This window comes from Phoca vitulina, unplaced genomic scaffold (genome assembly GCF_004348235.1).
Source record: "Phoca vitulina isolate PV1807 unplaced genomic scaffold, GSC_HSeal_1.0 scaffold89, whole genome shotgun sequence".
NCBI classification, from domain to species: Eukaryota; Metazoa; Chordata; class Mammalia; order Carnivora; family Phocidae; genus Phoca; species Phoca vitulina.
Window position 1 is genome coordinate 1232880 of NW_022589792.1, and position 19004 is coordinate 1251883.

A 19004-nucleotide genomic window follows, 5' to 3' on the forward strand; every position below is an offset into this window, starting at 1 on the left:
CCCATGGCTGCCAGCCTGTGCCACCCGCCGCGGCACCGGAACGCGCCCCGTCGGCGACTGGCACCGGCGAGCCCTTGGCTCCCCCCTCCGGGCCTGAACTGCTCTCCCAGGGAGGCTCCGTCGCGGTGGGAGGACCCCGAGAAGCGGGGAAGGGGAGGTTCTCAGCGGGGGCAGCCGCAGCCTGAGCCTCTTCCCGCCCCCCAGCAGAGGGGTCCCGTCTGTCCTCTGGGGCCTGGACACTGGTTGCTGCCCACTTCCCGCCTACCTTCCAGCTGAGCCTCCGGGCTGCACCCCAAGAACGCCCCGTCGGCGACGGACCCCCCGGCAGCGCAGGTTAGGAGGGGTCTTCAGCAGGGCGGCGATAGCCTCAGTCCCCTCACCCCAGCAGTTATGTCCAGGTGGCTCCGGGGCGCAGGCCCCTCTCCATTTCCCCCGCTCCTACGCCGGGCTTAGAGGGAGTTGGGGAGGCGCAGGTGAAGGTAGGATTCTGGTGGGAACCTCCTTCTCCCCAGATGAGGGAGATCGGGCTCATATGCCCTCCTGGCTCCCCCCACCCCGTCTCTGCTACCCTTATTGCTCCCAACGATGTGATTTACTCATTTAACATATTTCTGGGCTGTGTCCCCACCAGACGGTCAGCCCCCACGGAGGCAAGGGTTTGCGTCTGTCGTGGGCACTGCCGGGACACAGCCCACGCCCAATAACTTATCTGCCCAGTGAGTGAATGAATGAATGAGTGTACCCTCGCTTTCTGTGTGTGTATCTCTTTCATCGGGTCTCTCGGGGTCTGTCTCTCTCCCTGTCTCTCTTGTGTCTCTCTCAGTCGTTGGCTGTGTCTTTGTCTATGTCGCTCTCCCACGCCTCTCCCAGGCCTCCGCTCCTCCAACGGGCCAGTCCCAGCTGGCCCCACACCCCCACTCCCAGTTCCCAGGAGTTTCCTGGCCAGGCCCAGCTCCCCCACCCTCAGACCAGAGGCTCCAGCCAGGAAGGGGGGCTGGGCCTGGTGGCTGCGACCTTCACCGCGATGGTGCCCTTTGACTCAGCTGTGGGTGACATGAGGGTGTCCCAGGGGCCATGAGGGGAGGATTAGGGGCTGCCCCCAGGTGAGGGATCGTGAGGGGCACCCAGGCCTGATCATATCCTTATGTAGCCCTTTGGGGATCCCTGAGGCTTCTACCCCCGCTGTTCCTTGGGGAGACAGAACGGTTCCTGCCTGCTCCGACCAAAGACACAGGCAGGGCAGTGCAGTGGGGCTGGAGTGGGGGGATGTGGAATGCTTGGGTGATGGTGCTCCACAACCTTGCCTTCCAAGCCAGCAGGGATGAGCCCTGAAGATTCCCCAAATGCAGTGGGGCCACCCAGATGCTGGATAAATAACCCCCTTCTGCAAAAGGGAAGCCACACCCCTCTTGGGAAGATGGCCTCTTCACACCTCCCTGGGCTCTATGCTGTCCAGGGCCCTCCAATCGCCACCCACCCCCTACCTCCTAGTGCCTCTTTTCTGTAGACTGGGACCCTGATTTCTCCAGCAGATGTCAGGAGCCTGGACATCTCTGTTCCTCCACCCCTATCCACCATTCCACACCTGTGGCCACAGTTCTTAATACTCAGATCAGGTACCTCTCCTGCTCTAAATTCTCCCATGGCTCCCTAGGTGACTCAAAGTAACTGCCAAAGTCCTCACCACCATCCCCATGGCTCTGCTTGGTGTCTCCTTACTTACTTCATTGCTATCCCTGCCTCCAGCCATCCACTGCCCTCCAGCCCCGCTGGCCTCCTCCCAATTCCTCACACGCTTCCAGGACTTTTGCACTTGGGGATAGGTCTGCCCAGAACACCCTTCCCCCAACCCTTCCCAGCTGGTCACCTCCTCAGAGAAGCCTTCCTTGATCTCTCTCCCTCCTCCCCAATCCCACATGGCATCTGGCACCATCTGAAATTACCTTGATTATTTATTTATTCATGTGACCTATTGTGTGTCTGTGCCCCAGATCCCCAGATCCAGGAAGGCAGAGACCCTGTCTGTTCCTCTGCCCCAATGTCATCTAAATATAAAGGGTTCAGAGTCTGTCGCCAGGCTCAGCTACTTTGTAGTCTAGGACCATGGGCAAATGATGCCCTCTCTGAGCCTCAGTGGCCTCATCTGTAACATGGAGTTAATAACAGTGTCCACTCTGAGGGATATTGTTGAGGATGAAAGGTATTAGAACAGAACCAGAACGAGGAAAAAAAACAAAACAAAACCAGAGGCAGGACGAACAGTGAGAGCTCAGTAAATATTGGGTACTATTGGTCACCACCATATCCCTGAGGACGAATTAGGAGAGGACTCAGCTCAGGCCCCATGGGCCTCAAGCACCACCAGCCCCAACCCATTCCCTCCCACCCTGCACACCCCCCCCCCCCCCAAGTCAAGCCTGGTCTCTTCCCTGGGGAAGCGCAGCTCACCTGATGCATGCCTGGGCCGGCACACCCACCGAGCAGGTTCTGCTCCCAGGGCCCTCACACAGGGGCTGCCCCACCCGGGTCTGCACTCAGTCTCACAGCAGAGTCAGTGCCTGCAAGAGGACAAAATGTCTAACATGGTCCCCTCAGACCCCCACCCACCTAGAGGGCTGGAGGACCACAGTGGCGGGGGGGGGGGGGGGGGGCGGTCCATTCTGCCCTCTCCACCCCCTTCAGACCAATCCTGAGGCATGAATGCGGCTGGCAGGGAGGTGCAAACTGACAACTTTCCCCCTGGCCAGAGACCAGAGCAGTCACAGTTTGGGGGATCTCAAACTGGAGGCCCAAGGGCCAAGTGTGGCCCACAACCCCAGGCCTGTTTGCTTAGCTCAGAGTCTTCCCATTCAAACAACCCTCTGACCTGGCCAGAAACACTGTACTTTTTTGTTGGTAAATTTGTTGCTCGAAGGGGTACAGATTAATAGCTCTGGGACTATTTATATGCTAGTGTTGCACAAATAAGTACATATGGTAGATCCTCACGGCCAGGTTTCACGCTGTTGCAGAGGCAAGTTGCAAATAAGCAAGGTGGGGGTGCCCGGCTGGCTTAGGCGGTGGAGCAGTAGAGCGTACCAACTCTTAATCTCAGGGTGGTAGGTTTGAGCCCCACGTTGGGTGTCGACATTACTTAAAAATAAAATCTTAAAAAAAAAAAAAAAAGCAATGTGGTGCTGAACTGTGGTTAGCAGTATGACATGTTTATTTTAATAGATATAAGGAGCGCCTGGGTGGCTCAGTCGGTTAAGGGTCTGCCTTTGGCTCAGGTCATGATCCCAGGGTCCTGGAATCGAGTTCCACATCGGGCTCCCTGCTCAGTGGGGAACCTCCTTCTCCCTCTCCCTCTCCCTCTGCTGCTCCCCCTGCTTGTGCGTGCTCTCTCTCTCTCTCTCTGACAAATAAATAAATAAAATCTTTTTTTAAAAAGACAGATATGAAAATAAATATAAATGTGTGTATACATGGCTTAGTAAACACACACATATTCCCTAGTGCTATCTGCTGAAGGTTCAGAAGCGTTGATACTCTAGAAAAAAAATGAGTACACTCAGCCCCTGGGTCTTGGTCTTTAAATACCATTTTCCAATGCAGGGACCCAGGGCTGGAGAAATGGCTGATTCTAGGGCTAGGGCAGAGAAAATACCAAGCCTGGAGACTTTCCCAGAAAGTCCTTAAACCAAGCTGAAAGGACACAGGAGCCAACCTGAAAGAACTTCTCTTGGCCAAAGCCTGATCAATCTGAGAATAAAGTGAATAAGCGTAGTATTGGATTATAACCCAAACGATGAAATAAATGTCCACAAGTCCATACTGATTAAAAATACATGATTAAATCCATTTAAAAATGGAGGAGAAGGGTCAAATCTCCCTGACTGGAGACTTTCAATTAATAAATGTGGAATGAGGGGCGCCAGGGTGGCTCAGTCGGTTAAGTGTCTGGCTCTTGGTTTTGGCTCAGGTGGTGATCTCAGGGTCCATGAGATCAAGCCCCACATGGGGCTCCATACTCAGCTCAGAGTCTGCTGGAGAGTCTCTCTCCCTCTCCCTCTCCCCCTCCCCCGTTCTGCCCACGCAAGCTCTCTCTCTCAAATAGGCAAATAAAATCTTAAAAAAAAATAAATGTAGAATGAACGATGAAAATAGAAACTAGCCATAAGAATACCACAGTAATGACTGCTGCAGGCAGAATCCACTGATGGATGAGAAATTTAATGGATAAAACTTTAAGGAGAAACAGGACATTTGCATAGCCTCAAAGTTTCTACTCCTAAATATTTATTAATCATTTTGATCTCTTGTGAGGTGCCTGGCTGGCTCAGTTGGTAGAGCATGTGACTCTTGATCATCGGGTTTTGAGCTCAAGCCCCACATTGGGTGTAGAGCTTACTTAAAAATAAAATCTTAAAAAAAAAAAAATCACCTTGATGACCTTAATCTTTGTCCACAAATTCTTGATACTCCTTCCCATAAGGAGTGGAGCTAAGTTGCCCCGTCCTTGAGGGGGAATGGACTTGGTGCCTTGCTTCACAGGACTAGAGTATAGTACAAGAAAAAACTGCACAGAGAGGTTCATGGCGACTTTAGTCGTAATTGCTAAAAGTTGGAAGCAACCAAGGTGTCCTTCAGTAGGGGAATGGATAAACTGCGGGACACCCACACACAGGAATATTATTCAGTGCTAAAAAGAAATGAGCTATCATGGGTGCCTGGGTGGCTCAGTTGGTTAAGCGACTGCCTTCGGCTCAGGTCATGATCCCAGGGTCCTGGGATCGAGTCCCACATCGGGCTCCCTGCTCCGCGGGGAGCCTGCTTCTCCCTCTCCCACTCCCCCTGCTTGTGTTCCCTCTCTCGCTGTGTCTCTCTCTGTCAAATAAATAAATAAAATCTTTAAAAAAAAAAAAAAAAGAAAGAAATGAGCTATCAAGCCATGAAAAGGCAGGAGGAACCTTAAATGCATATCACTAAGCGAAAGAAGCCAGTCAGAAAAGGCTACATGTGGGGCACCGGGGTGGCTCAGTCAGTTCAGCGCCCCACTCTTGGTTTCCGCTCAGGTCATGATCTCAGGGTCGTGGGATCGAGCCCTGCGTCGAGCTCTGCGCTCATCGCGGAGTCTGCTGGAGATCCTCTCTCTCTCTCCTTCTCCCTCTGCTCCTCTCCCTGCTCTCTCTCTCAAATAAGTAAATAAATAAAATCTTAAAAAAAAAAAGAAAGAAAGAAAAGAAAAGGCTGCCTGCTGTTTGATTGCAGCTCTATGATATTCTGGAAGAGCCGAAGGTGTGGAGATGGTAGAAAGCTCAGTGACGGCAGGGGTAAGGGGTGGAGAAGGATGACTAGGTGGGGCGCAGCGGATTTTTATGGCAGTGATGGTGGATACATGTCATTATACGTTGGTCCAAACCCATAGAATGTACAACCCCAAGAGTGAAGCCTAATGTCAGCTGTGGACCCTCGGTGATAATAACGTGTCGTGTTAGGTTCACGAGTTCTACCCAATGTGGCACTGTGATGTGGGATGTCCACAGTGGGGCAGGCTGTGGGGCAGCAGGGTGTATATGGGGACTCTGTACTTTCCACTTAATTTCAGAGTAATACAACTGCTCTGAAAAATAAGTTTATTAATTTTTCAAAACACCTTTGCCATTTCAAGTGGGCGGATGCTCCCAGGCCACGCCGCCTGGTGGCTTTGGCCATGTGGATTGCCAGCCTGGCCTCTGGAGGTATTTGAGTTTGGGATTCCTGGCTGAGATGCCAGGGTCATGGACTTGGGGGCAGACTGATAGCAGGGAGATTTCCAGGTTCCTAAACCTCTCTGCACTTCAGTTTCCTCACCTGAAAATAGGGACACACAGTTGCTGCCATTAGGACCTCACCTTCTGGTGGGGGGACCAAAAAACCCACATACAAGTCAATAAGCAAATTCCACATGGTGATGTGTGCTATTAACCAATCAGATATCATGGTGTGATAGGAGAGTGACTGGGGGGACCATTTCAGATCCAGAGAGCCGGGCATCCCTCCTTAAGGAGGTGAAGGGAGCTGAGGTCAACAGAAAGGGGGTTCCCAGCAGAGGAATCGTCCTGAGCAAAGACCTAGAATACTCCTTTTATTTTTTTAAAACTGAGGTGATATTCCCATAACATAAAATTAGCCATTTTAAAGGAACAATTCAATGACTTTGAGTACATTCACAATGGTATGCAATCACCACTTCTGTCTAGTTTTAAGACATTTCAAAAAAAAAAAAGACATTTTATCACCGCAGAAGGAAACCACAGCCATTAAACAGCCACTCCTCATTGCCCCCTCCCCGGATACTTCATGTAAATGGAATCATGCAATCTGTGATCTTTTGTATCTGACTTCTCTCACTTGGCATCATGTTTTTGGGGTTCTTCCAGTTGTTGAAGGCACCGGGAGTCCATTTCTTTTTACAGCTGAATAGTATTTTATTGTATTTGTGGACTTCTTCTTAAAGGTTCTAAAAGGCTCAGAGAAGAGACTTTCGGTTGTCAGGGGAAAGGGAGAAGGCAGCCTGGTGGTGGGGCATCACTTTGTCCCAAGATGATGGGCAGGACTTGGGCGGAGCCACACACCTCTCTCTCCTCACCTTTTCATCCCAGGCCTGGCCAACTGCCCAGGGGGGAAAAGCTGACCTCATTCTCCCTTGCCTGTGTCCCCAATTACGGCTCTGGTTAAACTCAGGACAAGGACTTCAAAATCTGTTGATGTGGGTGGGGGCCAAGTCCTTGGGGAGACAGGAGGAGGCAGGCCCTGATCTTTCCCCCAGGCCGCCCCTCTAGGTACCCTCCTCCCTGCACCTTCTCACGTAGGCTTGGAAACTGGGAGTCAGCACCTCCTCTCTCTTCCCCCCCCCTCACACTTAGACATTCATTTTACAGACTAGGTAGAAGGGAAAGAACAGCTGGGCAGGGCAGTCGATCAGCACAGGCAAAGGCCTGGAGGCTGCAAAGAATGTGCGAAAGAAAAGGAAATGAGGTCAGTTGGGCAGGAGCTTGGCTTAGGGAGAGCGAAGAAGAGGGGGTTGGGGGTGTGTTGGGGGTGGGGTAAAGGTCAGGTCTGGTGGGGCCTGAAATGCCAAGCCTCTGCTGTCTGACCACCACCTCACTAGATGACTTGCCAAACCTCTCTGATCTCAGTCTCCCCCTCTGTAAACTGGGGTCTTCCACACAGTGATCTTGTGAACACGGATGCAGTCATCAGTGCCGTGTTAACCCTCTCCTGACAGAGCAAACCACGCTATAAATGTCAGATATTATGTTTTAACCACTTTATTGAGACTCGATTCGCCTACCATACAATTCACCCACTTAAAGTGTGGATTTTAGATTTTAATGGTTCTTGGTGGATTCACAGAGTGTGTCACCAATCACCACATCTAATTTTAGAATGCTGCAGCACTCACAAAGGAAACTCCAAACCCACTGGCCATCACCCTCATTTCTCCCCTCCACCCAGCCCCTGGAAACCACTCATCTACTTTCTGTCTCTATGGATTTGTCTATTCTTGACATTTCATGTGAATGGAATCATACAGTATGTAATACTTTGTGTCTGGCTTCGTTCACTCAGCCGAGCATGTTTTCAAGACCCAGCCACGTCGGGGTGCCTGGGTGGCTCAGTCGTTAAGCGTCTGCCTTCGGCTCAGGTCATGATCCCAGGGTCCTGGGATCGAGCCCTGCATCAGGTTCCCTGCTCTGCGGGAAGCCTGCTTCTCCCTCTCCCACTCCCCCTGCTTGTGTTCCCTCTCTCGCTGTGTCTCTCTCTGTCAAATAGATAAATAAAATCTTAAAAAAAAAAAAAAAAAGACCCAGCCGTGTCATAGCATGAATCCCTACGTCATTCCTTTTTATGGCTAAATAAGATGTCATGGTATGGCTATGCCACGTTTAGTTTTTCCATTCATCAGCTTGTGGGCACTTGGGTTGTTTCTCCTTTTTTGGCTAGCTAGGAAAACGCTGCTCTGAACCTTGGTGTGTAGCGTTTTTGTGCGGATATATATTTTTGTTTCCACTGGGTATATTCCTGAGAGTGGAATTGCTGGGTCATATGGTAACTCTTTGTTTAATATTTTCAGGAATTGCCAGGCTGTTTTCCAAATCGATTGTGCCATTTTGCATTCCCAGCTGCAATGTATAAGGGTTCTGATTTCCCCACATCTTTGCTAATGCTTGTTATTGTCTGTCCTTTATTATGATAGCCATCCGAATGAGGGTGAGGTGGCATCCAATTGTGGTTTTGGTAGTTATTACTTTTTGTTACTGTTTTTATTGATACACTTTTCACACTTCAGTCCATCCTTCCTCCTGTCCTTTTTTTTTTTTTTTTTTTTAAGATTTTATTTTTTTGACAGAGAGAGACATAGCGAGAGCAGGAACACAAGCAGGGGGAGTGGGAGAGGGAGAAGCAGGCTTCCCGCCGAGCAGGGAGCCCGATGTGGGACTCGATCCCAGGACCCCAGGATCATGACCTGAGCCAAAGGCAGACGCTTAACGACTGAGCCACCCAGGCGCCCTTCCTCCTGTCCTTCTGCTCACAACACTCCATTACTCCTTGGTACCCTTTGAAGAAAGTTCAAAAAGTCCTGGCCGTTGGTATTGGCTCTCCCCCCCACCCACTTCACCCCATAGCATAGTTCCTGCCTCTGAATCTCCAAATCTGGCAACTGCTCCTCATGGTCAAAGAGAGGCAAGCTTTGGGGTCAGGCAGATAGGGGTTGGAATCCTGGCTCTGATGATCTTGGGTGGAAAGATTCACCTCTGTGAGCCTCAGTACCAATCAGTTAAATGGGAATCAGATTATTCCCTCTCTTATAGGGGTCAATGAATCAGTTCATGTCAACTCTTTCTTTTTTTTTTTTAAGAGTTTATTTTTTTAAGTAATCTCTACACCCAACATTACGCTCGAACTCACAACCCCGAGATCAAGAGTCACACACTCTACTGCCTGAGCCAGCCAGACGCCCCTCATGTCAATTCTTCAGTGCAATGTCTAGCATTGAGTAGGGGCCCTATGGACCAGGATTTGCCTAGTTGGAAGTTCCAGAAAAACAAAACAAAACTAAGTTCAACTAAAAAACAACTCAAACTCATGTGAGGAAGAAGAAGAGACGAATTGGCTCCTGTAACTAAAAATCTAGGGGTCTAGGAGTTGCGTTGACTCTAGGCATGGCTGGATCAAGAAGCTATATAGTGCCACTAGGAATCTAACTTGCTGCTTCCTGGCTCAACTGGGCTTTCATCTCATCAGGCTCCCCTTTGGGTGGCAGAGATCCTGTCTCCACTACAGACCCATGATTTCCACTAAGCAGCTACTTGGAAAGAGATATTCAACTGCCCCCAAGGTTTCAACAGATGTCCTAGTACTGCATTTCATTGGTCCAGCAAGGATCACATGACACAACCAAACCAGTCACCGGGCCTAGGGGATGGACTGCTCTGATTGGCCGACTCAGAGAGGAGGTCATCCCAAATTTGTCTGCGCATCTCCATCTGAGCCAATATGAGTCCTCAAGCCTTGGTAGGTTGTGTTTCAGGCGTCTGAGATGGGAAGGCATGGAGCGTTGGAAAAGTCAGGAGTTACGTTCGTAGGTTCAATTTGGGCCATTTGAGTTGAGATGCCTCCCAGGCATCGCATGGTGCCCCTGAGTCATCAACTGGATAGGAGATACCATTCACCGGGTGTCTTGGTGGCTCACATTCCTTTTATTGCTTTTATGGAAAGGTAATTTGATTTCCCTTTGAAGGATACAATTGGAAAGTGTAATTATTATGATGTATAATTTCTCCACCTGGAGATAATTGCCTTTTTTTTTTCCTTCTTAGAAGTTCTGGCAGCACATCTCGATTCAGCTTTCCAAATGATCATGCCGTCCAGATAATGTATAGGGAGCATTCTGTTGTCTTCCTGAGTTCTTTCTGCTGGGCAGTTTCTCTTGCCACCGTCCCAGGAATCATCTTCAATTCCCATATTGGGACACCTGTTTCCTCCATCCCGTGTCTTCCTTTTTTGTTGTTGTTGTTGGTTCGCCCCCTTGTTTTGGTGGGGTGCATTCTGCAATAACTTTCTAAGAACATAAGAGCACAGGAGATAACATTTTTGAGCCCCTCCGTGTTTTGAAATGTCTTTGCTTGCTCCTCGCACTTGATCACTATTTTGGCTGGAAATAGTGGTCTGTAGTAAAAGGCCTTTTCTGTCAGAATTTTGAGACCATAGATCCACTGTCTGTTTATTTCCAATGTCTTTGACTTTGCTGTTTGTGCTGCCAGGAATGCACTCCCTTCCTTTCTTTTTCTGGCTCATTCCTCCTCATCCTTTTGATCCCATGATGGACATTTCGAAGGTAAACCAATAGCTCTTAACTGGAAAACTCATCCAATTCTGTGACTGCCTGGACTAATTCTGGCCATCAGAATGCAAGTGGAAGTAGAATCCCTTCTCTATGTCAGTCACTTCTGAGCAGAGACATCGAAAAGCCCACCCACGCCTCTCCAGTCTCCCTCTTGTCCCTCTGAGCCATCTGAGGCAGGGAGTCCAGCATGGCGCAGCCACAACATGGTGGGTGCCTCAGCAGCCCGGGCCCCTGCCTGACGGTGTGGAGCCGAGCCCCTGCCAGCCCACAGAGGATGAGTAACACAAGGGAGAAATAAACTTTGGTTGTGTTAAACTACTGTGCTTTGGACATGTTTGTTCTTGCAGCGAAACTGGACTTAGGCTAATCCAGAGTCCAACTTGAATGTGGCTTCCTCAGAGACGTCCTCCTGGGTCGCAGCCACTGAACTAAGATTACTTCCCCCTCTTGGCAGCTTGTAGTTCCCGACGTGACCCTTACTGCTATCATAACTGTGAAATTATTTGTGTAACGAGTTTAGCATCAATCTCCCGCATCCCCCCTCCAAGACCCCAAGAGGAGAGAGAGTGGTATTTGGCTTACTTACCCAGCGCTGCAGCCTTGAACCCAGGACAGAGCCTGGTCCTCAGTAGATGTTCAGGAACCATTTTTTTTTTTTAAGGACTTTTTATTTTTTATTTGACAGAGGGAGAGCCCAAGCAGGGGGAGCGGCAGGCAGAAGGAGAGGGAGAAGCAGACTCCCCGCTGAGCAGGGAGCCCGACTCGGGGCTCGATCGCAGGACCCTGGGATCATGACCTGAGCCGAAGGCAGACGCTTAACTGTCTGAGCCACCCAGGCGCCCCAGGAACCATTTGCTCAATGACAGAAGAGCTTTACATCCTTTCAGCCGGAAAGACAGCAATGAGCAGAGTGTATTTCTAGCACATTTCCTCACACAACTCTTGAGGCATGAGAGACAGCACAGGATGGCCTCAAGGAGGCAAGGAAGTTTGACAAGGAGCGTGATTGATGGTGAGAAAGCATCTGTCTGCGTATTTAGGTCTCTTCAAGAGTGTGTAATTTATTCTAGCAACTGCTCAGCCCGGGAGGGATTTCCAGGGCATGATGTATTTCACTGAGGGGCATGGGAACAGGGTGGAGAAGCATAGAGGCATTCTTGGAATTGCTGAGACCCAGAAGGAAATTCAGGCAGCGACGCCAAGATGCAGTCACCGGGAGATGACAGTCCTACCGTATTGGGCTCCACTCGAGTGCACTTCTGCGGCTGTGTCCTGACCGATTTGTTCCTTCGGCTTTGCTGAGCCGTCGCTGACATACAACAAACCGCTCGTGTTTCCGATGTTCTGGTTCCTCCACGTCCTCTCCAGCGCTTGGTGTGGGCAGTCTCTTTCACTGTAGCTCTTCTGGTGGGTTTGTTGTGGGATCTGGTTGTCCCGTTGTTTTTTGCATTTCCCTGACGGCTGCTGATGTTGAGAATCTTTCGGGTGCTTATTTGGCATCCGTGTATCTTCTTTTGTGAAGTCTGTTCAAAGCTCTTACCAGTGTTTTCACTGGGTTACGTTCTACTTTTTAAATGCATGGTGGGGCGCCAGGGTGGCTCAGTCGTTAGGCGTCTGCCTTCAGCTCAGGTCATGATCTCAGGGTCCTGGGATCGAGCCCCGCATCGGGCTCCCTGCTTGGCAGGAAGCCTGCTTCTCCCTCTCCCACTCCCCCTGGTTGTGTTCCCTCTCTCGCTGTGTCTCTCTGTCAAATAAATGAATAAAATCTTTAAATAAAAAATAAATGCATGGTGACTCTGAAGATTATCCCTGGGGATAATAGGAGCTCCCCTGCTGGATGACCTCTATATCTGAGCCTCTCTTTCCTCATCTGTAAAAGGGGGATAATAAATGTACCTACCTTGTAGGGTAGTGCTGAGTGTTAAGTACTTAAGACAGGTCAAGTCAGGGGGCACCTGGGTGGCTCAGTCAGTTAAGCGTCCGACTCTTGATTTCGGCTCAGGTTGTGATCTTAGGGTCATGAGATTGAGCCCCGAGTTGGGCTCCATGTTCAGCAGGGAGTCTGCTTGAGATTCTCTCTCCCCCTCTGCCCCTCCCCTGCCTCTTGCTCACTCTCTCTCTAAAATAAAGAAATAAATCTTAAAAAAAAATAAAATAAAAGACAGGTAAAGTCAGTAGGGAACTGATCTGGAGCCCTGGAGAAGCCAGCTGTGGAGACTCAGAAACAGCTGGGAGGAGGCTTTGAGGATGGCTAAGTTCTATAATCATTTCGTCATTCAACAAACAGTTATTGTGCATCAGTTGTGTTCTAACACAAGAGACACAAGGGAGTGGGGATGTCTGGTTTTCTCTTGTCATCGCCAGCTCTAGGTGCAGGCATGTTGCAAGGGATGATGGATGTTCTTGAGAGAATAATGGAGTCAGAGAGTCATAGCTCTTGTCTTTCTAGGGCTTTCACTCTCACAGGGGCACCAGGATTCACGAGCAATGACACAGTTGATTAGGAATTATTACAGCTGTGGTCAGGGGGAGACTGAGAACAGATAAAGGGCCCTAGCCCGGGGCACCTGGATGGCTCAGTCGGTTAAGTGTCTGCCTTCAGCTCAGGTCGATCTGAGATCGAACCCCATGTCCAGCTCCCTGCTCAGAGGGGAGTCTGCTTGTTCCTCTCCCTCTGTCCCCCCTGCCCCCAGGCTCTTGTGCTCATTCTCTCTCTCCCTCTCTCTCCTTCTCAAATAAATAAAATCTTTAAAAAACAAAAAATGACCCTAGCCCCATGGAGGTCAGGACAGGCCTCAGGGCAGAGGTTGGGCAAGCTGAGGCCTGAAGGGGAAGAGGCACCAAGAGGCGATATTAGTTTCCCACGGCTGCCCGTAATAAATTAGAACAAAGGGCTGGCTTGAAACGGAAACGTATTCTCTCACAGTTCTGGGAGCTAGAAGCCCAAAGTCAAGGTGTCAGCAGGTCCCTCTCTCTCTGAAGGCGCCAGGGCAGAGGAGAGACTCCTTCCTTGCCTCTTTCCTAGCATCTGGCGGTAACTGGCACCTCTGTTTTGTAGGTGAATAACTCCAATCTCTGCCTCCGTGGTCACTTGGCCTTCTTCCTGGTGTCTGTGTCTCTCTGTCTTCTCTTCTTACAGGGACACTAGTCACTAGTCGTCTTGGATTCAGGGCCCACGCTAATCCAGGATGACCTCATCTTAACTAATGCCATCTGCAAACTATTTCCAAATAAGGTCACAACCACAGGTAGCTGGGGTTAGCACTTCAGCATGTCTTTCTGGGAGAAACAATACAGTCCAAAGGCGGGCTGGCCCGGGACAACACTGGGATTTGGGATCTGAGGTGGTGGCGCCAGTTGGCACCAAACAAGTCTGGTGCAGCCCAGTGGGGGGTCCTGGGGTGGGGGTGCCTGGCGACTGGTTTGCTTAAGAGGATGGGACCTTGCAGGAGGAGGAGGAGGGGGAGAGGAAGGGAAGAAGGAGTTGAAAGAGCAGGGTCAGCACAGATGGAGATATAGAGCAGGAGCTGAACAGCTCCAAGGGGTCAGCCCTGATTCAGGCAGAGGTTGTCTGGGGAAGGAAGGGCCCAGGGGACCAACTGCATCTAGGATGTCACATGTCTGGACGTGGGCCATGGTTATATTTCCTGCACCGTCCAATACAGTAGCCACTGGCCACATGGGGCTGGTGAGCGCCTGAAACGTGGCCAGTCCAAATTGTGAAATACACATCGGCTTTTGAAGACGGCACCTAAAAAGGTAAAATAGCTCAATAATCATTTTTTATACTTAGTACATGTTGAAATGATCATATTTTGTATATACTGAGTTAAATAAAAAGTATTGTTAAACTTAATTTTAGGGGTGCCTGGGTGGCTCGGTCGGTTGAGCATCTGCCTTCTGCTTGGGTCGTGATCCCGGGGTCCTGGGATTGAGCCCCATGTCAGGCTCCTTGCTCAGCGGGGAGTCTGCTTCTCCCTCTGCCTGCCGCTCCCCCTGCTTGTGCGCTCTCTCTCTAACAAATAAATAAATAAAATCTTAAAAAGCAAACCAAAAACAAACAAAAAAACCCCCTTAATTTTGCCTGGAGTTCCTGGCTGGCTCAGTCAGTGGAGCGCGCGACTCTCGATCTCCGGGTTGTGAGTTTGAGCCCCACATTGTGTGTAGAGATTACTTAAAAATAAAATTTTAAAAAATTAATTTTACCTGTTTTTTAAATTGATTTTTTATTGAGATACAATTGACATATAACATTGTATTAGTTTCAAGTGTACAACATGATTTGATATTTGTATATATTGCTAAATAATTGGCACACTAAGTTTACTTAATATCCTTTACCTCACATAGTTACAAACTGTTTTTCTTACGATGAGAACTTTTTTAAATTTTTTTAATTTTTTTAAATTTTTTTTAAAGATTTTATTTATTTATTTGAGAGAGAGAGTGAGAGAGAGAAAGAGCACAAGAGGGGGGAGCGGAAGAGGGAGAAGCAGACTCCCTGCAGAGCAGGTAGCCTGATGCTGGACTCGATCCTGGGACTCCAGGATCATGACCTGAGCCGAAGGCGGTCGCTTAACCAACTGAGCCACCCAGGCGCCCCTGAACTTTTTTTTTTAAAGATTATATTTATTTATTTGACACAGAGAGACACAGCGAGAGAGGAAACACAAGCAGGGGGAGTGAGAGAGGGAGAAGCAGGCTCCTGGCTGAGCAGGGAGCCCGATGCGGGACTCGATCCCAGGACCCTGGGATCATGACCTGAGCTGAAGGCAGACGCTTAACGACTGAGCCACCCAGGCGCCCCTCACACCATGTTTTCTTTATCTATTCATCCACTAATGGTCAGTTAGGTTGTTTCCAGGTGTTGATTATTGTAAATAATGCTGTGGTGAACACAGGAGTGCAGATATCTCTACGAGATCCTGTCTTCGTCTCCCTTGAATAAATACCCAGACGTGGGATTGCTGGATCATATGGTATCTCTCTTTTTAATTGTTTTGAGGATCCTCAATACTGTTTTCCACAATGGCTGCACCAGCATACACTCCCACTAACATTGCACCGGGGATCCCTTTTCTCTACAATCTCACTAACACTTATAATCTTTTCTATAATAGCCATTCTAACGGGTGTGAGGTGGTATCTCATTGTGGTGTTTTTTTTTTAAATTTTTTTATTGTTATGTTAATCCCCATACATTACATCATTAGTTTTAGATATAGTGTTCCATGATTCATTGTTTGTGCATAACACCCAGTGCTCCATGCAGAACGTGCCCTCCTCAGTACCCATCACCAGGCTAACCCATCCTCCCACCCCCCTCCCCTCTAGAACCCTCAGTTTGTTTTTCAGAGTCCATCTCTCATTGTGGTTTTGATTTGCCTTTCCCTGATGATTAATGATGTTACCCACCTTTTCATGTACCTGCTGGCCATTTGTATGTCTTCTTTGGAAACCTGTCTATTGAGATCCTCTGCCCATTTTTTTTAATTAGATTGTATTTTTCTAACATGGCTACTAGAATTTTGAATATTATATCTCACATTATGTATCTACCGAAAAGCACTGCTCTAGATTTCTTTGGTGTATAGAAACTGTTCATAAAAATAACTTGATAGGGACACTTGGGTGGCTCAGTCGGTTAAGCGTCCACTCTTGATTTCGGCTCAGGTCATGATCTCAGGGCTGTGAGATCAAACCCTGCCTCGGGCTCCGTGCTGGGCATGAGCCTGCTTGGGATTGTCTCTCTCCCTCTCCCTCTGCCCCTCCCCCTTCCTCTCTAAAAATATAAAAAATAAATAACTTGATAAATAGGTTCTTCCAGCTGTTGGGTGGATTAGAGGACTCAGAGTTGGCAGCCGGCTGCTAGCGTTGGGGGCCAGACCGGGAGGGCAGCGGTGAATAAGAATGTCAATAGCAGGGGTACCTGTTAAGCATCTGCCTTTGGCTCAGGTCATGATCTCAGGGTCCTGGGATCGAGACACGCGTGGGGCTCCCTGCTCAGTGGGGAGTCTGCTTGTCTCCCTCCGCCCCTCCCACCCCCTGATTATGCACTCTCAAATAAATAAATAAATAAATAAATACAATCTTTAAGAAAAAAAAGAAGAATGTCAATAGCAGCAACACTTCACACGGAAGTCGTGGGAAGAATGTCAATAGCAGCAACACTTCACACGGAAGTCGTGGCTGGTGTGAGCCAGGCCCTGTTCTTAGCCTTCTGCGTATTCCTTTCATCCTCCCAAACCCGAGGAATTAGGCACTATTGCTAAGCCCATTTGGCAGATGAGGAAACTGAGGTGTAGGGCGGCAGGGTCACCTGTCCAAGAGGCCTGATCACCACATCTGCCTAAGTGGCCATGACTATTGTGCTGCTTCAGGAGTATGAGGACAACTGGGAACAGACAGACTCTGCTAAAGGAAGCAAGGGAGGCTGGGGGTGGGGGTGGGGCAAGGGTGTGGGAGGAAAAGCCAGCGGGGGTGAAATGCAGGACCAGTTAGGGGCACACTGAACCTGGGGAGCCTGAGGGACATTCCAAGGGGGACACATGTGGAGGCTGGACCCCGGGCTGGGGCCAGAGACCCAGGTGGGGAGATGAGGTGATTATACTCATTGGCAAGGGGGAATGAAGGGCAAGGAATCCAGGGCCCCACCGTATCCCCCGAGGAGGGGGTGGTCAGCCACCAGATCAAATGGAAGGGGGTCACCTGTGGCCCCCACATACCATCTGCCCCTTGCAACAAGTTCTCTTTCCATTCCATATATTATTTGTTGCACTTACTGTGTTGTTGAGCACCTACTGTGTACATGCAGGACACATGCTGAGTGTTGAGGAGCCAGCAGTGACCAAGACGGACAGAGTCCCCTGGCCTCGTGGTGTGGTGGGGACAGAGGTAATAAATATACTATATATTTATTGGTGGTGGGGACAGAGGTAATAAATATAGCATATATATATATATATGATCAGTGCTCTGGTCTGAATGTTTGTGTCTCCCCACAAAATGCATATATTGAAACCCTAGCCCCCAGTGTGATGGTATGAGGAGGCAGGGCCTTTGGGAGATGATCAGGGGTTAGATGAGTTCATGAGGGTGGAGACTCCATGATGGGGTTAATGCCAAGAGGAAGACAGGAGATCTCTCTCTCTCTCTGCCTCTCACTGCACACACCAGAGAAAGGCCACGTGAGGACATAACCAGGAGCAGGGCCCTCACCAAGATCTTGGTGGTTGTGGCACCCTGATCTCACGCTTCCACCCTCCAGGATCATGAGAAAGAAATGTTTGTTGTTTCAGCCACCCAGTCTGCAGTATTTTTTACAGGAGCCTGAACTCAATCAGGTTGTGGTAACTGCTCTGTGAAAAAAAAAAATAGCAGGGAACAGGAAAGGAGTCCAAAGGAGGCGGTGGGGTAGATTTTGAGCATGGTCAGACTGTTGGGATGACATTTGAATAAATTCCTGACAGAGGTCCAGGAGGAGCCAGCCATGCAAGGATGGGAGGCCTAGGTGGGCAGGGGGAACAGTTCGAGCAAAGGTCCTGGGGTGGGATTGCACTTGTTGGATTTGAGAAAGGAGGCAGGTGTGGCTGAAGGGAGGTGCAGTGAGGGTAGAGCGGAGGAAAAGTCAGGGAAGTGACCATCTTTTTGTACCCTGTTCACATCCCACAGCCTCATCCTATCTCCTGCAGCTGGCTGAGGACAGTGCCCTCGGGCTGGCCACTAGAGGCCACCCTCTCTGCCATTTACAGGGTCACAACCACTGTCATCCACCTTTGAGATTGTGGCTTGTTTACTCTCACCCCTGACTGTGCCTGTAATATCATGCTAAAGCGCTTTACACTGATGGGCTCAGCTCGTCCTCCTAACATTCCCGAGTCAGATGCATTGACAAATTTTTTTACAGCTTTGAGTTATAACTGACATACTGCAAATCACACACATTTCAAGTGTCCAATCTGATGAGTTTTCACATCTTGTAACCCAGCATCACGACCAAGATAGTAAACACATCCACCATCTCAAAAAGTTATATTCTAGCCCTTTTTTGTCCCTCCCTCTAGCCTCTCCCCACCCCACCCCCAGACACCCAGAAATTGATCTGCTTTCTGTTACTAGAGATGAGGCTGCATTTTCTGGAGTTTTAGGTACATGGGACCAGAGAGTATATACTCTTCTTTTTTATCTGGCTTCTTTTCCTCCGCAGAATTATCACGAAGATTCGTCTATGTTTTTGTATTTGAGCCCCTTTTGCTCCTGAGGGAACTGAGGCACAGGGAGGTGTGACTTGGGGGCGCGAGGAGGAGGAGGTGTCACACAGGTTCGGCCCCAGAGCGGCGCGGGTCCCGGATGCCCAGGCCGCCGAGGGGCGCTCTGGCGGGTGGGACGCGGGCAGGTGCACTCACGCGCGGGCCCCCCCCCCTCCCGGCCGGCCTCTCCCTGCGCGCCGCCGGGGGCGGGGCCGGGGGCGGGCCGGGGGCGGGGCTTCCCGGCTCTGGGGCCTCCGATAAGGGCCTGCGGGGCGGGGGGGGTGCTCGGGCGCGCCTGGGCGCTGCGATAGGGTGGCGGGGCGTGGTCGTGGGGCGCCGCGGGGAGGCGCCGCGGCCGAAGCTCCCGGCGCGTCCACCCGGAA

The 19004-nt window shown here is 50.0% G+C and overlaps 1 long non-coding RNA gene across 1 annotated transcript; it reads left to right on the forward strand.

Moving 5' to 3' along the window:
* Window positions 1–104: 104 nt before the first annotated feature.
* LOC116626716 lies at window positions 105–18793 on the forward strand. Its single transcript, XR_004298308.1, has 3 exons — window positions 105–333; window positions 17187–17266; window positions 18579–18793. It is a non-coding gene; the product is annotated as an uncharacterized LOC116626716 (long non-coding RNA).
* Window positions 18794–19004: the final 211 nt, after the last annotated feature.